At 46.6% G+C, this 20,442-nt stretch overlaps 1 long non-coding RNA gene and 1 pseudogene across 1 annotated transcript; one reads left to right on the top strand and one right to left on the bottom strand.

Moving 5' to 3' along the window:
• Window positions 1-28: 28 nt before the first annotated feature.
• Window positions 29-11,953, bottom strand: LOC140694387 (tectonic-like complex member MKS1; annotated as a pseudogene).
• Window positions 11,954-12,845: 892 nt separating this feature from the next.
• Window positions 12,846-19,301, top strand: LOC140694516 (uncharacterized). The gene is made up of 3 exons (XR_012070138.1): window positions 12,846-12,995; window positions 16,122-16,211; window positions 19,170-19,301. It is a non-coding gene; the product is annotated as an uncharacterized lncRNA (long non-coding RNA).
• Window positions 19,302-20,442: the final 1,141 nt, after the last annotated feature.

Genomic DNA, 20,442 nt, shown 5'->3' with positions numbered 1-20,442 from the left:
CCTGAACAGAAAATCAGGGGACAGAATATCAGTCAGTATAAAAAGTCTTTATGTAAAAAAAACACAATAAAAGATACCAGCCAGCTAGCAGAAAGGACTGGGCACTGCCTTCAGCCTTCATTTACTCCAGAAATAAGTTCTATCGCAAATGTAGCTAGCTCCCGGTAGTAGGGGAGGCTACCCGGGGAAGAGGAGCTGGACTCGGGCCGGGACTGTGAGATCTCTCTCGCCTGCCTTCCTTCTCGAGCCTCCGTTCATAAAGCAGGTGTGGAGCGGAAGGCACTGCAGCTCTGCCACCGAGGCTGTGAGACAGGCCGGGAGGAGGCTGAGGCGAGGACAGAATTAACTCTGGGCCCACCCCCAAACTGCCCTCAAACCAAAAAGCCTGCCTTGTGATGCCCACTTGCAGTGTCTGACATATGGAGAAGGGGACCACATGAGGGCCACAGGGTCTTCAGCTTTGAAGATGAGGCAGCTGGAGACGAGGCAGGGGGGGCCTGCCTGGGATTCTCTCAGTGATGCCAGCTTTCAGCAGGGCATTGTGATCTCTAATCAGAAAGATGAAGAGGCGGGAGGGCATGGCCTTGGCTACCAGTCGTCTTGTTGTTCTATGTGGAAGGCCAGGGCTGCAGCGAGCTAGCGGACCATGGCTCCCGAGGGGCTCACTAGGTCCTGGGGAAGGCTTTCTCGGGCCTCCTGCATGCGGCGCCGGGCTCGACGTAAGGCCTCTGTGAGGGAAGCAGACACAGGAGTCAGCTGCCATGGTGGCGGGAAATGGGCCCATGTGGATGCTGGGTGGCTGGCTGGGGGAGGGGGAGCCTACCCAGCACATTGTGAATGGAACTCTGCTGGCTGAAACCCTCCAGACGGTCCAACACACTCCGCATCCTCTTCCGCAGGGAACTTGACTCCATGAAGGCCCTGCAGGGGAGCCCGCCACATGGCCACGGCTGCTCTCCAGCCCTTGGGATGAAGAGCCCCAAGGCAGAGGGCCAGGGCCACTCACCTGGACTGCTGCAGACAGTGTAGGCGGAAGGTGACACTGCCCGTGGTCTCCGTGCGGAGTCCAAAGTGGCTCAGACGCTCCCCCTGCGGCATCCAGTTAGCGTCAGGTTTCTGTTGGCTTCTAGACCCCAGGCACCATGCTGGCCTCACTCCCATTCTTATTCCCATTCTTGGGGAGAACAGTTCTGTTGGGGAAACTTCATTCCAACACCCAGACTCCATCACCTCAAGGCTAACATTGGGCTCCCAACTGTAAATCAGGGCACATTCCAACCTCTGTTGAGTACCAGCAGTCTTGTAAGCTGCCTGCCAACCCTCTGATTCTGGAAGCCTCAAGGATGGGCTGGAAGGAGGCGCTGGTTATTCTGACAGGGACCAGGGGAGATCTCTAAGTGTACTGTTTTCCACAGCTCTCCTAGGACAGCGTGTGGATGTCTGTACCTAGTTTAAGATACGGTCAAGACTTCCAGCTGAAGACACAGGAAGGAAGGGACTAAGCAATAATGAAGCAATGGGCAAGAGGCCTTAACCCCGGTTCCACCTTTTCCAGAAGAAACAGGGACATAAGTTCCCAGCATGAAGTCTCCCCAGAGACAAAAGTCACCTTGAAGGTTCCTGGTATCCGCACGTAGGAAAGGTCCTCCAGCTCCAGAGAGCCACCAATGAAAAACCTCCTCAGCTCAGCCACGGTGCCGAGCTCCAGGGGCCTCCACGTGGAGACTCTCAGGGTGTGTGTGCCTGTGCAGGAAGAGGAGAATGGGGCCGCGGCGGGGACGGGCACGTGGCCCCTTGCTGACTCCCCAGCAACGACACGGGCCTCGCCACCAGTAAAACATCTGGCCTGGTGACGACCTGGCCTCTGGTGAAGGTCATCATGGTGGTTTAGGGTCCCCATTTGGAAATCAATCAGAATTCCAATTTCTGCTCTGCCAGCTATTACCTGTGCACCAGGACAAGTTTCTCGACCTCTCTGAACCCGTCTCCTCATCTAGCAAAATGGAAATAATAGCAACACCGACGCCTCACCAAGTGGTGGGGAGAATGAAACGAGAAGCACTTAGCACAGTGCCTGGCGCACAACAGACGGCAGGGCTGTTACTTCAGAAAGGCTTCCGATCTACTCAATACACACCCACCAGTAGCCCACTTCCCATGCAGTGCCCCCCTCAAGGCCAGGAGTCAAATCAAGAGTTGCTGGGAGCGGAGACCAGAGCTGCTCAACTTCTCAGGTAGCTGTCCCTTCAGCCGGCTGTCTCTAATGGAGAAGGGGAATCTGCCCCAAAGGAGCAAGGAGTTGTGCAAGTTAAGTGCTTCCAATTCCCAATCATCCCCACTTCTCATGAGAAGCGGCCAAATCTTCTGAAGTACTAGTCTTGTTTCTGGGAGCGAGAGCACATAGGCCACGTGGAGGGCAGGGACAAGAGGTCCCCTGGGGTGGCAGGCAGCACCACAGCCCCGTAGCCTTCCACGTGATACCTCTGCCAGAAGTCGAGTGAGCGGGCCTCACAGTAGAGCACAGGCCACTCCGGGAGGGCACCTGCATGAGTAGGAGCAGCAGCCAGGTCACAGGAGGCCTCCCCGGGAGACGGCCTGGCCTGCGGAGACCCACGGCCAGGGACCAGCCAGGCCACTCACCAGCGGATTCATCCTCGTGGAGGAAGGAGGCCTCAAATGTGAACGGGTAGGAGAAGTAAGCCGCCTTGTCCGAAAAGAGAGGAGCACTATTTCATACTCAGTGTCATGGGGTGCACAGGCCCTCACTGGGAATTTGTTTCCCCTGTGGCCAATGACAAGGTCACCCCCACAAGGGGAAAAGATAAACTATCACCCCAGGTAGGAAGCAAGAGGCTGAGAAGTGAAAGGACACCCAAATGCAAGCTGTGACCATTTTCAAAAAGGTAGAGAGGACCCTGGACGAGGCAGCCCTGCAGAGCCCACAGCGAAGGGCCAGACCCAACAGTGGAACCTTCCCCAGGCTGTCAGCCTGATGCTCGTCACATGCCATCCCAGGAGTCCTGCTCCTCCCAGGCCCCCCCCCGTTGCCATACCATTCCCAGGGACTTGGTGGCACAGGTCTGTGTGATTCCTGAGAGCTGCTGGAACGCTGGGCTCGACCAATCTGAAAGCAAAAGACCACACGTAGTAAGTTTACCTGGGAGGAGAGCAAGGAGTTGAGAAAAAGACAAAGTTCCGTTATCCATTCATTCACGCAACAAATCCTCCATTTAGCACATACTGCGTGTCTGCAATGTGCTATGTGCTATGACCAGTCACCGGGGACATCTTGGTGACCAGAAAGAAAAGCTTCCTATCTCTCATGATGCTAACGTTCTAGTTGGGGGTGGAGGAGAGGTGGTGCAGACAACAAACCAACCAATAAGAGACTCTTAGGTGGTAATAAATGCTAAACTAAAAATAAAACAGGGTGAAGGAGTGACTGAGTGACTTGGATGCTCATTTAGACCACGTAGGGAGGGAACACCACTCAGAGAGGACACTTAGGCTGAGGCCTAAACTCAAGCAGAACCAGTCATGCAAAGATATGACACAAAAGGTTTCAGACAAAGGAAATGGTTCTGAAAAGGCCACAGATGGGCGTTCAAGAATAGAAAGAAAGCATGACCAGAATGTTGTAAGGGAGAGAGAGGCAGGGGCCAGCTCCTTCAGGGAATGGAGTTTGGATTTCGCTTTAAGTGAGAAGGGAAGCTGTTGGGGTTTTAAGTTCAAGAGAGACAACTGGTTTGCATTTTTAAAGGCTCAATGTGGCAATGATATATGCGGCAAGTGAACTGTTCCTCTCGGGAGCAAGACAGGAGCAAGAGGGTAAGTTAGAAACTAAATACTTTGGCCTAAGCAAGAGATGCTTGGTGGCTTGGTCCAGGATGCTCGAGAAGACAGATGATTCAGGACATCTTCTGGAGACAGAACTGACAGGAACTGGAGGTAGAGTGACCGGATGCAGGCAGCCAGAGAAAGTGAGGAATCAAGGATGCTTCCTAGGTTTCTGGCATCAGCTACTATGCAGATGACAACGCCATTCTGCTAAGTGGGGGAAGACAATGAGGGCGGGTTTGAGGCAAGAGGAGGAATTAAGAGTTCTCTTGGTCATGTTAAGCAGAAATGACAAAGAAGTAATTGTACAGGAGTCTAGAGTTCAGGGGAGAGGCTAAGGCTACAGAGAACCCGGGTGTCTGAGACATACAAGCAGTATTGAAGCCATGGGATGGATGAAGCCATCTAGAAAGACCTAGAAAGACTGTAGAGAGAGAGAGAGTAATAGAAGGCCAGGCCCGGCCTTGGATACGCTAATAATTCTAGATCAACAGAAGATGAGGAAACAGCCAAGGAGGCCTCTGAGCCACCAATGAAAGGAGGAGCATGGAGCCAGAAGCCAAGAGGAGGGTTCCAGCGAGGAAAGTGGGCTGTGGCAAATGCTTCTGAGAGACAAGCAGGGTGAAAGCAGACGTCACCACAGGATTCATATCTTGGAAGTGATCTATGACCCTGAAAAGAACAGCGACAATTTTAGTGGAGGAGTGGGGAAGGGAGCCTGACTGAATGCCTCTGGAAAGCTGTCAGAATGCGTACAAAAAGAGAGACTTAGGAACATTACTGACTAGTAGTTGGCAGTTCCACAAAGAAGTGCACGTAGAGATTGTCATACTCATAGCCTTGGGCTGAAACTAAGAAAACAGGAAACAGTCTCAGCTTATTTTCCTATCACCCTTAGCACCCGACCCAGTCCTGAAGGGCCCACACACTTGGAAAAATAAGTTCCTCGAGAGCCAGGAACTCTGTCTCCAGGAAGGACTCACACCTGAGCCTCCCAAGTGCTGCAGACAACCCAAGGCATCCACTGGGGCGGGGCGGCTCACTCCACAGCTCCATCCCGCCCCGGCCGAGCATCAAGGGATCTCCGTCTGGTAAGACACTTACCTACCTCTCCATTTACAAAAAGCCGCAGAGCACCGGGGACAGTCTGAGGCAGAGAGAAGTGGGAACAGGTCAGGAGGTCTGAGGGCGCCGGCACCCCTCCTCCAGCCCGCGGGCAAACCCCCGGGAGACCTGACGCTGGACGTCAGACCCACGTGTTTGACTGTCACACCTCCGCCCTACCAGCCACTTCTCCACAGATCTGTTCCCTCCATTTCTAAAACATGTAACACAGTGGGGAAAGGACCTAATTTAAATGGTGGGGAGGGCAACAAAGTATGAATATTTTCGAGAAGAGCCAAGAGAAGCATCCACAGCTGCCTTCTGCCGTATAGTGAGAACTAGAGAGCCCTGCTCCCCGTAAAGGGCTGCGGTCCAGGAACTAGGCAGTTTCCTTTTCTCATCACTTGTGTATCTATCTTATCCAGCTTTTTAACACTGCACATCTGATGTTAATGCAATGTAAAAAATAATGAAAGTTCATCTGTTAGAGAGAGAGAGGGAGACCACTGGGTAATTTCATCCTTGTTTCCAGATCTAGAAATGGAACTCTTGCAGTAAGACACAGAGTAGGACCACAGAATAACTAACTCACACTATTCTGTTTTGTTTTTTAAGAGCCAAACTATTTGACAAACAAAAATGACAGCCCATCTCTACGGGGCACTTAGGAAGAATGGCGACATGAAGAGTAAGGAAGATATTTTTCCTTCCTATATTTATAAAATTAATTATAAAGCAATAAATAAATACACTGCCACGGATAAGAACTCAAAAATATCTAAGTTTAGAGACTAAAAAGTAAACATTCCTAATTTAACCCTCTCACCACACAACAGCCACCTGCCATCTTCCAACCCGCCCACTGCCCAGAGAAAGTCGCCCATAGTGTGTGTCCCCTTTGGGACCTTCTTCTACAGGCTAACAGTTCTAGATCAACATGCAATGTTGTTAAAACGTAACAAGGATTACACTCCACATGCTAATTTTCACTTCCTTTTTACACTGAGGAGTATGTCTTGGGGGCCTTGAGGAGAAGACGGCACTCAGGGATGGTCAGAACCCTCCAGCTGAACACAGCCGCCGGCGGGGCTGGGGCTACAGGACGCCGGGCTCCTCACCGTCTCCAAGTTGGTGCCCACGAGGCTGCTGAGGTACTCCCTGTGGCGGCCACACAGCTGAGGAGACAAAGCAAACCAGAACTTGAGAGGTGACCGCAGCCAGGCCGGGATCCAGTTCCAAACGGGAGGGAGACAAGCAGCAGGAGCGGGAACTGCCACCAAGAGCCGGAGGCCGGAGCATCCCAGCCGCTGCCAGCTTCATCCCAGTGAGGCCCGGAGGGCGCGGAGTCCGCGGGTCTGGGACCGGCCTGGCTCTCGCGCTTACGCGACCTCGGGCAGAACGCTCAGCTGCCTCTCAGTCTCCATTTCCTCACTTATAAAATGGTAACAATAAAGGTATTCACCGCAGAGGGCTGTGGTACAGTCTAAATAACCTAAAGCATGTGAAGGGCCTTGCGTGGAGCATGGTACATGCTCAAGTAAATGGTCGTTATTATGACGATCTTACAACAGGACCAAAAGCGTGTATGTGAGATGTCAGCGGCGACTCCTAAGCCAGGAGGGGCCGTTAAGAGCGAGACCTCGCAGCTGCAGACCTCAGCCTTGGACGGGGCCTCACTCCCCGCTCTCCGGTACTTGGGACGAACCAGCTCTTACGTCCTTGAACACACGCTGCTCCCGCTCCTCCTCCTCAGGCTGTGCGAGGGACGACACGTTGTCAATCGTATACTTCCACAGCTCCGGCTTCTCCCCCGTCTCAATTCTGTAAAGTCGAAGCCACAAAAGGGCTAACTCTGATGACAGGAGATGGGGCCCTGCAGACCCAGCCCGGGGATGAGCCGAGTTGCGGTTCTGTTACTCTAAGACAGAAGAGGTCAGCCCGGAGGAAAAGCCCTGGCCAAGCCCATTGCGCCCCGTCTGGGTCAGTCCCTGCGTGCAGCAGCGCAGAGAATTATTTTCACTGAACTACACTGCTGAAGTCATCACTTTCAAATCAGTGTAGCTGCACATTTTCTGAGAACAGGATGCCCAGTGTCCTAAGGGTCTATGGCCTGGAAGAGAATATGAACCCCCGGCCGGGAATTTAAGAGTTAGAACAGACGAAGGGCTTTCTGAGACTCTCCTCAACCAGGGGCAAGAAGGGAAGACAAGGAAAGGAGTGCCGGTGTCCACTGTCCCCTTCCTCCTCTCCTCACCTGTAGGGTCCTTTGAGGCCAGTGAAGTCAGGTTTTACTGTGATCACACCATTGCTGTCCACCTTCAGAGTACAGAGGACGTGTTCATACTTCTTATAGCCAAGCCTAGAAACCAGGGAATCCACACCAGGGTCCAAGGTCACTGGTCCCACCTCCAGGGAAAGAGGAAGAGGTAGGCAGCCCACGTCAGAGAGGACAGAGGCTGTAGTGAGAACTGTCATGGCAAAATACTTTCTTCCAAAGAGAAAAAAGAAGAAAACAGTCCCTCCCTCCCACATACCTGGGATGACTACAACGGGGGGTGGCGGGTAGGGAAAGGAGGAAGGATGAGGGTCTGAGCCGGGCCACGAGGGGCTGCACTCACTTTCCATAGGGCCCCAGGTCTGCCATGATGTACATCGTCTGAAGAGGGGTGTTGATGACATGATTGTTCCTCACAAACTCTTCTGAGGGCTCCCAGGTGACGATTCGTGACTTAAGGATGCCACCCTCCCTGGGAGACACCACAGGAAGGGTCACTCCCCTGGCCCCCCAAGAAGAGCCTGAAGGAGGAACATAGGGGAGCACACCAGGGTGGGGGCCTCCGCAGAATGGGACACTTGAGTCAGCAGGCAGACAGAACACTGGCCTGGAAGGACCACAAAGGCCCCCCAGCTGCCATCCACACTGGTACTCACATCCCTCGCCTGTCTTGCCGGCGCCGCCTGACATTTGCCATTCGCTCGACCAGGAAGGATGGCATCTCACTGGCTGCGGTGGTCATTTTCTGACAGTGCTGGGAAAACAGGGCAGCCCTGTGTAAGCCATCTGGTCAGGGCCACATGGGACCAAGCACCTGGAGGGAAGTCCTCCTTCTGAAACCTCACCCGAGACCTGACCCTAAGAGGCACAGCCACCTCACAGTTACACATGTTAATGGAGGGGACAACCCAAAGGACAGTCCAACCAAGCCTTGGTTTGCCCTAAGATTTTAGCAGCATCCTACCCTTCAGAAATGAATTTATTTGTGCTAATATTAAAATGAGCCTGCAGTCTCTAAGCACATACCACCAAAAAGTTGGGTGAGTCTGCCTGCTAGACGTTGACATTCACTAGGTAGCTGGAAGATGCCACATGTAATACAAGTGTTCTGTAGAGAATCCGCACATGGGTAATGAACACTTCACTGTAATTTTCTTTACCAAAACAGACAACCCAAACTTTGTATCTACCAACCCACAGCTTTCCTAATGAAAGCATCAACCTTTCAAAAACGTTCACCTAACACCTGCTCCTTGCAGAAATCTACAAGGTCACAGACAAAAATCAGAAAATACACGCTCTACTCTCCCTCAAGGAGTTTGAAATCTCACTAAAAAGAATACATCATGCAGTGACTGAAGAAAAGGTAAAACTGAAATCCCCGAGGGCATGTTGTCACAGGCAAAATGAGGACATAAGCCATTCCCTGTGTTGTACTGAATTCCTCTTAAAACTCATATATATTCAGCTTTGGCTGAATCCATGTTGAATTTGATCTATATGGTTCTAGACTCCACCCACCTGTCTGATCTCACGATGCATGGAGGAAAAGCCCAGTGGCTGTTTCTCCCAATTTACAGTCTGCAAGTCTAGCATTAGAGATACTGCCACATTTCTATGGACACTTTAAATGATCTCCAGGACCCTTTTGGGCAAGTGGCTTGACAGGGAAGTCCCCACTGCAAGCTCATCTCACCACGATGCCATGTACCTCCGGCAGGCAGCCATACACAAAAGGCTGAGTTTGGCAGGAGACCTGCCACCATCTCCCTGCCAAATGGTCTCTCGTGACTCAGAGTCTCAAACTTGCCTTAAACAGAGGGGAAAAGTCCCTTTCTGAGATGAGTTTCTTGGCCCAACTGTGCTTTGTACAAACACAATCTTTGTCTGTTTCGGTCTTGTGGGTTTTGAGAAGCAGCTGCTGAATTGTGGCGAAAAATTAAAAATAAAATAAAATAAAAATAGAGACACTGCTGGCTCCCCCAGTCCCTCCAGCAGGTGGAGCAGGGAGCTGCAGCCACAGCACCTGCGGACTGTGCCCACCTACTCTGGCCTGGCTGCCAGCGGCACACCGTGGCTCCTAGACAGGCTCTCCATCTCCCCTGAACAGGCTTCTGTCTTAACAGACAGTGGGGCCAGAAAGCTAGGGAAGGCAAAGGTGAAGGGAGCTATGGGACTTGGGAAAAGAACAATACCTCCTCCAAGTTGGTGAATCTGTCAGAGTCAGTGTAAGTAAAGATTCGTCGGTTCTTCCTCCCATCCGAATCCTCCAGCTTCAGAATCTCTTGACGGTACTGATGATCCAAAGGACTCTGGCAGGCTGCTTCATTTTGATACAGATCTACTTCAAACTGAGGTCACAAGGAAACAGAGATCTACTAAGAATAGGTCAAATTTTTTTCCTGTAACTGGTCAAATCAGCTCTATAGAGATGATGCAATCCAACACATTTTCACAACCAACTCTCATTTGTCTAAACTAATGGAGGACAGGGGATCCAAAGGAGATTAGAGCTAAAAGGAACCAGAGTGATAGTCTAATTCAACTCTACTGTTACAGAATTGACATAGCAAAACAGTAATTCTTTCTGTGGCCCAGAGGTGGAAAGTGCCTTAGCCAGGATCACAAAACTGGGTAGTGGCAGGCATGATGTTACACTGACCCCGTGAATACAGCAGTGGGAAGTATACAACTGCTACAACCTTCTGGAAATCAGTTTGGCGATATGGATCAAGAATCTTTCCCAGCTACCAGCCAGGTGGGAGGTGGACCAGGTGGAGGTAGACTGAGCAGACAAGTGGCACTGGCTCACCTGGCTAAAGAGCTTCTCTTGCCACCCAATCACAGCCTACTCCTCTTCATCTTCATCTGGGCGGTGTCCACCTCCAAAGACAACAGAGAGTCAATTGTTTGAGCCAAACCAGCACCACTTCTTGCTCTGTAGTTGGTTATAACCAAAGTCCCTGCTCTTACATTTGGCACAAAACCTGTTGGAACTCACTGGTTTATTAAGCACTCACCCTAGACTCACTCTAGAGATGCTGTAGATATGTGTAGAAGCCAAGATTAGGACCTAAGAAGTCTTAATCACTAATCTGGATAAATGGAAGTCATGCCTTCCAGGAATTATTTATTCTAACTCAGTGTGAGGCACTGAAATTTAGAAATAGGCTGAATGGCTCTTCCTCAATCCCAACTGTCAATATTTGCTAGAAAAAAAACTGTGGTGTTTTTATCTTTACTATTCCTGAAACCATATATCTAGAATCAAACACTGTAACCTTAAGAGACTAAGTATTAGTAAAGAAAAGGAAAGTCGAATAACTTTTATTTTAAATCTTGTCTGCAGTTAGTATTTATTCTTTTCAGATTGTACATTCATATCCTTCGCCCATTTTTTTTTTTTTTTTTTTTTTAATGGAGGTACTGGGAGTCAAACCCAGGATCTCATACATGCTAAGCATGGGCTCTACCCTCCCTGCAAAGAACAGATTTTTTTTAAAGAACCAAATCTAATACATATACTCCTGGCTGGGTATGCCTTTTTCAAAGATACATGCTTCACAACCCACCAGCTCACACTCTTGCTCAGAAATATTTTTGAACAGACAACAAAAGCAGAGAGAGCAGTGACCTAACACAAACACAATGTCCTCTCTTGCTCACTTTTCTGGCTTCCCAGATAAGGAAAACTGCAAGAGTAAAAATGATGTTCATATATACATTTCCCAAGCAGACCCCCATTTGTAAATTGTTTTGAAAAGGGTTTGTAAGTATATTTCAAGCCTGGAGCATTCTTTCTTAGAAAAAAAAATGCCACAAATGGTATTTAGTTTGACAGGCAAATTTATAACATATCTAAAGTATGGTATTTGCTATTTCACTACATTTGACCACAATTCAGATCAGTATCTTGATGGCAGGAATTACGCTTATTCAATTTTTATGCAACATAATGTAGTTTAAACTGCCTGGGATCAAATCCTGGCTTCAACGCTTACCAGCCATGTGACCTTGGACAAGAAACTCAACCTCTTTATGCCTTTCCTCAGACTACAGACCTGGGTCTACTTTGTCTTAAGAGGTAACCTCACCCTAGGCCCTTCCCCAGATCCCCAAGGGGCCACATCACCACCATACACCCACTGGCGGTTGGGGGAGGCTTAAAGTGGCCAAGTCTATGAGGTCCTTTCCGGGCTGGGCAGCAGGCTGGTAATGGAGGTAGTTGCTTGATGTGATTCTTTGCAGGTGGACTCTGCCAGGGAAAGCGAAGCCCCAAATACCCGTTACAAGACACACAACCAGGAGATAAACACAGAGCAAAAACGGGGGAAACAAAACACAGTAGAGGGGAGGGCTAAGGCAACAGAGAGGGAGGTGAGTGGGGCACGGGGTCCTAAGGAGAAGAGTAAGGATGAGAAAGTACACTGGGGACACAGGGCTCCGAGGAATGTGGGAAAGGAAAGGTCCTGAAAGGGTGGGTCTGGAAGCTGTGAGTTGAAGAGGGTTCCGGGTGGTGAGGGAGACGCGGGGAGACCGGGCAGAGGTCAGGATTGCAAACGGAAGTAGGGGCCCTGAACAACCGAGAACTGTAGTTCAGGTTCCAATTATCTGAGAGCATAAAAGCACGGAGCTCTGAGGCAACGCGACTACCGGAGGCGGAGGTTGCGCACGGGGTCCCGGGAGCGATACACGGCCTCTCCGGTGTCTGTGCTCCAGGCGGCCTCCGCCATGACAGCCGCGCTGCGCCGCGCCGCGCCGCGCCGGGGCCGGAAAGCGCGTCGCCCCAGTCCCCCTGGCAACGGGGGCGGGGGTTCGGGAGGCGGCGGAGGCGCTGCGCGCGCAACTCGCGGTTCCCCACGCGCCGCCGCAGCCGCCTGCCCAGCGCGGGCGCCACCCGGGCGGAGCCCCGTTGTGCGCTCAAGCCGGGGTCCTTTTGGGGTCACCGCTTAGAACGTGTGCGAACGAAGCGCGCTTATACCCAAGGCCAGGCTTGATGCACTTTCCAAACGAGGAAACTAAAGCAGAACCATCGGCCCCTTTTACAGAGATTCAGACAGAAATGGTGATGGAGACCAAACCCAAGTGTCCTGAGTTCTCAGCTACTAGTTTGTCTGCCACACGACTCGGCCTTCCACTGAATGCTGGGAAACTTTGGCCTGTAAATCAGTGGACGTGACTCACAGAATGTACCCTTTCTTCCCCCCTCACCAGGGGAGGTGATGACAATTACTCAGACATGAAGATACATTCTTGGAAGAAAACGAAAATGTCAGGAGATTTAATAATCCTTGTGTTGGCATTCACTGAATCAGAGAAAGAAAAAACAAGGAAGCTAACAGTAAGGAAGGAAAATGTGTTATTATTGCACTGGTTTTTCCCCTGCGTGTGTTATTTCCGGATTTTTAAGCCACCTTAGATGGCCACCTAAGCCACCTCAGGAATAGCCAACAAAATGCCATTCTGAAGACGTGCTTCATTGGCCTGTCAAAGGCAGGACACACTGTAACCTCGAGTCTGGCTCTCTGGCATCTTGGGGATGTCAATAGTTACCAGTCTTTGACATTTATTTACTGCTCCTCCAACAGAGTAAGCAATTGTCCCCTGAACTCAAGAATATAATGCCAGTTTGATTATATGGCGTTGGGAGCCCTAAGCAACAATGCTACTGTTGTTTAACACCAAGGACTCACCATAACAATAACCCTATTTATTTAAGATCTTCTACAGCCTGGGCACTCTGTTTCCATTGTCCCCAGTCCTCCTAGAAACCCTTTAAGTAAGTATTGTGTTCTTTTGGTTTGGTTTGGTTTGGGTTTGGTTTTTTTTTTAAGATTTTATCTTTTTTTATAGTCAGTTTACAATGTATCAATTTCTGATGTACAGCATAATATTTCAGTCATACATATACATACATGTATTCATTTTCATTATAGGTTACTGCAAGATACTGAATATAGTTTCCTATGCTATACAGAAGAAACTTGTTTATCTATTTTATATATAGTAGTTAGTATTTGTAAATCTCAAACTCCCAATTTATCTCTTCTCACCCCCTTTCCCCCTTGCTAACCATAGTTTATTTATTATGTCTGTGAGTCTGTTTCTGTTTTGTAGATAAGTTCATTTGTGTCTTCTTTTTTTCTTTTCTTTTTAGATTCCACATAGAGTGGTATCATATGGTATTTTTCTTTCTCTTTCTGGCTTACTTCACTTAGAATGACAATCTCCAGGTCCATCCATGTTGCGGCAAGTGACATTATTTTATTCTTTTTTATGGCTGAGTAGAATTCCATCGTATAAATATACCATGACTTCTTTATCCAGTCATCTGTTAATGGACATTTAGTTTATTTCCATATCTTGGCTATTGTATTCAGTGCTACTATGAACACTGGGGTGCACGTATCTTTTCAAATTAGACTTCTTTCTGGATATATGCCCAGGAGTGGGATTGCTGGGTCATATGGTAAATCTATTTTTAGTTTTTGGAGGAATCTCCATACTGTTTTCCATAATAGTTGCACCAAACTACATTCCTACCAACAGTGTAAAGGGTTCCCTTTTCTCCACAGCCTCTCCAGCATTTATTGTTTGTGGACTTTTGAATGATGGCCATTCTGACTGGTGTGAGGCGATATCTCATTGTAGTTTTGATTTGCATTTCTTTGATAATTAGTGATATTGAGCATTTTTTCATGTGTCTGTTGTCCATTTGTATGTCTTCACTCGAGAATTGCTTGTTTAGGTCTTCTGCCCATTTTTGAACTGGGTTGTTTGTTTTTTTGTTATTGAGTTATATGAGTTGTTTGTATATTCTGGAAATTAGGCCCTTGTCAGTCATATCATTTGCACATATTTTCTCCCATTCTGTAGGTTGTCTTTTTGTTTTGCTTATGATTTCCTTTGCTGTGCAAAAGCTTATGTTTAAGTCCATTTGTTTATTTTTGCTTTTATTTCTATTGCCTGGGTAGACTGCCCTAGAAGAACATTGCTGAGATTTATGTCAGAAAATATTTTGCCTGTGTTTTCTTCTAGGAAGTTTATAGTGTCTTGTCTTATGTTTAAGTCTTTAAGCCATTTTGAGTTTATTTTTGTGTATGGTATGAGGGATCCACCAGGTTTTTTTGTGGAATTGACAAGCTGATTCTAAAGTTTACATGGAAATGCAAAAGACTTAGATAGCCAAAAAAAAAAAAAGTGACAAAGAAAAACAAAGTTGAGGACTTATATTTAATTTCTAGACAATACAAAAATATAATAATCACTAAATTGTTCTATTGGCATAAAAATAGACATATAGATCAATGAGACAGAGAGTCCAAAATATATACAATTGATCTTTGACAGAATTCTAAAAATAATTCAATGGAGAAAGGATAATATTCTCAACAAATATGGTAGAACTTTATATCCATTTGTAAAATACAAAAACAAAAAAATTTAATTCTTTACCTTACACAATTTAGTAAGTTAAAGCAAAATGGATCATAGAGCTAAAAGTAAGAAATACAGCTACAAAACTACCAGACAAAAATACAAGAGAAAATATTTGCTCTGAGTTAGGTAAATATTTTTTTAGATAGGACTCAAAATATACAAAATATCAAAGAAAAAATTAATAAATTACTCTTCATCAAAATGAAAAACTTTTATTCTTAGAGAACACTTGTTAAGAAAAAGACAAGAAACAGACTGGAAAAAAACTTTACAAAACGTATATCTGATAAAGGACTTATATCCAGGAAAAAAAAAAGTACATTTACAACTTGGTAATCATCAAACAAACAATCTTACTTTTAAATGGTCAAAAGATTTGAACAGGCACTTCACCAAAGGTACATGATTGGCAATAAGTCTGTGAAAAGATGTTCAACATCATTAGTTATCAATGAAATGCATATTAAAACCATAATAAGATACCACTACACACCTATTATACCTCTTAGAATGCTAACATTTAATGGTAGACAATACCAGATGCTGGTGAAGATGTGAAGCAACTCGGACTCGTGAAATTGCTGGTCAGAATACAAAATAGTACAGCTGCTTTGGAAAAATGGACATTTCTTATAAAGTGAAACATTTACCTACCTTAAGATCTAGCACTCCCACTCTTAATTATTTACTCAAGAGCAGTAACGACACATGTCCATACAAAGACCCAGATGTAAATATGCATAGCAATTTATTCATACTAGTAAAGATGGGAAGGAGTGCAAACGTCCACCAACATGTAAATATTTAAACAAATTGTATGATATCGACAATTGTATAATATCTATTCAATGGGATACTACTCCACAATAAAAACGAGGTAAATACTGCTACAGAAAACCACTAGGATGAATCTCAAAAATCATTATGCTAAGCGGAAGAAAGCAGCTGGACACAGAAGGCTACATGCCATGTGGTTTCTTTTATATGACGTTCTAGAAAAAAGGAAAACTATAAAGATGGAACACAGATCAGTGGTCACCTGGGGTTGGATCTGGGAATAGGGTTTGACTATAAAGAGGCAGAATAAGAGAATTTAGGAGGTAAGGGAGCTATCCTGTATGGAACTAGGCATTTATTAAAAATCTACAGAATTGTGGGTCACAATGAGTGGATGTCACTGTATGTAACATTTAAACTATTAACCAAGTTATGAGAAGGACTCAAATTGGAATGCAGGCTATGACAACGGAGTCCAACTGTAACTGTGTTACAAAATACTTACATAACCACACTGAAGGGAGTGAGAAAGAAAGGAGCCAACCGAAATAACTCTGGAAAGCAGTGTTTTAATGGAAACTGAAGGCTAAAGACAAAAAACTGTCCACAAATGCCCTACTCAAGTTGGCAAATTTCTTTCTCAAAGGGTATGAGTTTCAATTCTGAAACCATTTTCTATGTATACTAGGGTTGAACAAATAATAAACTACTGGACATAACAAGAGCCATGTTTCTGACTGTCTGAGAAAGAAATTACAAGCAAGGAAAGGAGGTAAAGGTAAGAATGAACCCTGTGGTGCCTAATCAGAGTTAGCAATAAAACCCCTGGGTATTTTAAAAGATATGTATAAAGACAGAGTCAGACATGAAATATGAATTTTAAGTATGTATGAGTACTACCCATCCACACGGTACCTAGCTCTGCCCACTGACAGAGTCCAGAAGCAGTTACTCTTCAGCAGAAATGAGCATTCCCAGTACCCAGACTTGGTTTCTAAATATCATTCTCCATCAGAAGGAATCAGGGCTCCTTGGAGAAATGATTGATTTCCTGGAAGAAATGGAATGGAACCTCATGGGAACTCATACTGTTGGGCTAGATAGCTTCCATCAGCCAAGGGCAGTCCGGGATGAGCTGTTATGCTCAGCATCTGGTCAAGGGAACCTGGGCAGGGCACTAACAATATCTGCTACAAGTATGCTTTGGAGAGGTTAATCCCAGAAAAGTCTGGTGTGGGAGTGTTACTTACGGGCCAGCTTATTCAGGGCACCAAGAGAGTGCGCATCCTCACCTTTCCCCAGCCCCTTCCAGGCAGTGTGTCAACAGGCAGAACAGGTGGGACTGCGCAGGTATTATTACCACATGGACATTACCCGAATCAGAGGAGAATAAAATAGGTCAGCAGGACCCAGAATCTCAGCCTCTGAAACAGTTCATTTGTAAGTCCTAGCCAGATCTCAAATGCCTTTTCTTAAGAAACATGCTCAGCTTTTGACAATTAATTGCTTTATCGTGGGCAGCCCCATTTTCTCTACAGTGCGTCCCAACAAGTTAGCGCAGGTCTTCAGTGGCATGTCAAGACATGGAGCAACAGGAGTGTTCTAAATGGCAGAACTCTGAGAACGTTGGTTCCTATGGCCTCTCCCCCTTTAAGAAGAGGTTTCAATTTTTGGAAACACAGGGACTTAAAAATTTACCTTCCATGTTTCTCCTCTTGGTATTCTCCTGGAAATATAAAGAAATTAATCTCTTCAATACATTCTAATAAATGGCAGAACTTTCTGCCAACTCTAAGATTATTTCAAGTTTAATCTCATTAAAATCCATTGACTTTTCCCAAATTAGCGATGATCTTTTAAAAGTCTATATTCAAAGACAAACTTATGGTTATCAGAGGGGGAAAGGAGGTGGGGAGGGATAAATTGGGAATTTGGGATTTGTAGATACTACCATTTTTATATTTCAGATGATCAAAAATGTGGAACAGAGATTGACTGCACAACAATGTGAATATACTTAGTACTGAACTTAAAATTGTTAAGATGGTAAATTTTATGTTGTGTGTATTTTACCACAATTTTTTACAAAAGAAAAATAACAAAAATGACAACAAAAATATGGAAACATAGGATAATGACCACCCATTATCGTATCCCGCATCCGCCTTGAACATTTCCCTAGTAGCTAAGCCAATTTGAGTTGAGTTTTTGGTGACTTGGACCCAGCAAATGCATGCTAAGTGTTGCAGCATTTGGTGCCAGTAAGTAGGAATGCTATAAGGAACAGATCTGAAACTTGATGGAATGGGCCGACCTGGAGAGATAGGGCTTGATCCTGGCTTGGAAGGTTAACAATCCTCTTTTGGTGGTCGTGAAATAATTGGCTTGTCTGCCTCTTGAAGTTTAATATGCAAAAAATCACCTGGGGATCTTGTTCAAATGAGGATTCCGATCAGTAGGTCTAGGGAGGGAACTGAGTCTGCACTTCTGACAGGCTCCCAGGTGATGCGAACACTGCTGACCCATGGACCACACTCTGTATAGCAAGGAGTTAAACTGATGTGTCCTGAAAGAGGGTTCTTGTACAACTCATGCTGTTGCATTAGGAGGATGGGGAAATTTCAGGGTGTAGGATTGTCAGCAACTTCTTTTAGCCCATCAGCCCATGGTGATACAGCTTAATTGTATTAAGAAGAGGAACTTCTACATTAGATTTCTTGGAGAATTTTAAAAGACAAAAATAGCAAAGGAAATCCAGGGTTATGTGAACACTCAAAATATCCCACAAAGGGGAATGATCAGAGCTACACTTGTTGGAGCCATGATCTCTTGCTCCAGATGCAGCGATGAGCCAAAAGTTCGCAGATCCCTAATCTGAGACTGTAGGCTTCTATTTTATTTTTGTAGATTTTATAAGTTCCAGGAAGGCTGAATCAAAGACAGGTTACACTCTCACACTTTGCAGTCATACAATTAAAAATGTTATTTAAAAAAATTATTGTCAACTCTAAGCTCCACAGAGGCAGAAGTCAGATCTATCTTGAGTCCCAAGACATCTCAGAACATCAGTGCCTGGCACGTACATGATAGACACTTGCTCAATAAGTGAACAATTACCTTTTTCTATATTTTTCTGCCCCACTGATCAGTGAGCTTATTAAGAGGAAGAACCAGGCTCGATTTATCTTTGTGTCTTCGGGGCACCCAAACGATTGCTCAGTGCAGAATTATTTGAATTGTCCTGGACTGAATTAAATTATCAGGAGTAGCAGTGCCCCAGGCACTGGGCTGGGATTCAGGGGGGAAATTCTAGGCTTTGGCCAGGGGAAGCTAAGAGTGAGGTCATTGACTCAGGGGGCCCAGGTGCTTGGATTAAGGTGAGCCTCCTAGAGTTTGCAACCAGAAGGGAAAAGAGAAAATGTGAGTAACTGTCAGCACTGCAGGCTGGTTTTAGGATGTGAGGCTAGGAAACCCTGCTAGGCTATGTTCCGGGAGACAGGCATCACCCCTGGGCAGTAGCCAGGCCCACGGGGGCTTCTGAGAAGTGGCAGCATCTAGCCTGAGTGGCCGAGTTCAAGAGAAGAAATCCTGTGTGGGCAGCTGCTGTCCTTAGGCTGGAGACAGTGTTTTGCACATCCACACCACCCCCAGATGGAAAAACGAGAGCTGCCTAGCTTTGCTGGGGAGACAGGGTAGAGCCTACAGTCCCTATGAACTCTTTCTTTCTCCTCATCAGAAGCAGCCCATGGTGGGAGGGACCCGCATCGTCACCAGGACCAACCGGAAGTCCAGCAGCAGAAGCCAAAAAAAAAAAGAAAAGAAAGGAAACTTTCCATTCCTCCCCCCTCCCCCCGAGCCTGTGAAATGCAACCCAGCAGAGAGGACGTGGGTCTTAGGTTTAGCTTCTGGCCTCCTCAGTAACTGGGGGTTCAGATGAGGCAGCGAACAGACAGCATGCCTCAAGAACAAGTTTATGCTGAAGTAGCTGCTCACTATTATTATTATTTAAATTGTCCTGGACTGAATTAAATTATCAGGAGTAGCAGTGCCCCAGGCACTGGGCTGGGATTCAGGGGGGAAATTCATGACTAAGAACTCATCTCCATATTCATCGCTTACCCATGAATCATGCTTTCCGTGTCTGCATCCATGGTGGCAGTTGGCTGTCACAGCGCCTCGTGATACAGGCTGGCACTATTGTTCCCAATGGCCAGAGGAGGAAGGCGAGGTTCAGAGACGGAGTGACTGCCTGGGGTCACACATCTACTGAGCAGAGTTGTCGGGACCCAGGGAGATAGATCTTCTGACCTCACTCCAGGCTCACTCGCCACAGCACATGCTACCTAAGCTGGCTGGACGCCTCCCCGGGATAGCCGGAGTAACTCAGAGAACCCAGAGCACAGGCTAAGCATGGCTCATGGTCCCTGGGGGTGTCCATTTTAGCTTGATGTTAAGTAAATTTAAATTTTTACATCGTAAAACAGACACAGATGAGTTCTGGAGGAGCACACAGAAGTGTGACTTTCCTAAGTTAAAATGTGAGATGTCGAATCTGAGCTGATAATAATGTAACAATATCGGTTCATTAATTGTGACGAATGTACCACGGTGATGTAGAAGGTTAACAACAGTGGAAACTGAGACTGGGTATATGGGAACTCTCTGTACTACTTTTGCAATAATACTGTAAATCTAAAACTGTTCTTAAATAAAAATTTTATTTTAAAAGGTATGAGCTATCGAAGAAGCTGCAGAGTCTGTTTCCTCCTGGAGTACCTGGTCATACTCCTCTTTTGTTAAAGGCCTATCAGAAGCCATAGTTAAAAAGCGTTACCCATGCCCTACTGTTTGCAGAGTAGAGGGACATTCTATAGAGTCTTGAAAGCCCTGTATTTCCAAAGGGAAGAACAAGAAAGCAGGACAGTAAAGCCTCTTTCTCTCCCCTCCCCTGGCCTCTGCCCCCTTCTTAGCGCTGTGAGAAGAGTGAGAGGCAAATAACCGCTTTGCCC

Source organism: Vicugna pacos, unplaced genomic scaffold (genome assembly GCF_048564905.1).
Source record: "Vicugna pacos unplaced genomic scaffold, VicPac4 scaffold_21, whole genome shotgun sequence".
Lineage (NCBI taxonomy): Eukaryota > Metazoa > Chordata > Mammalia > Artiodactyla > Camelidae > Vicugna > Vicugna pacos.
The sequence above is the reverse complement of the archived record's forward strand: the minus strand, read 5'-3'. Positions and strand labels throughout refer to the sequence as shown.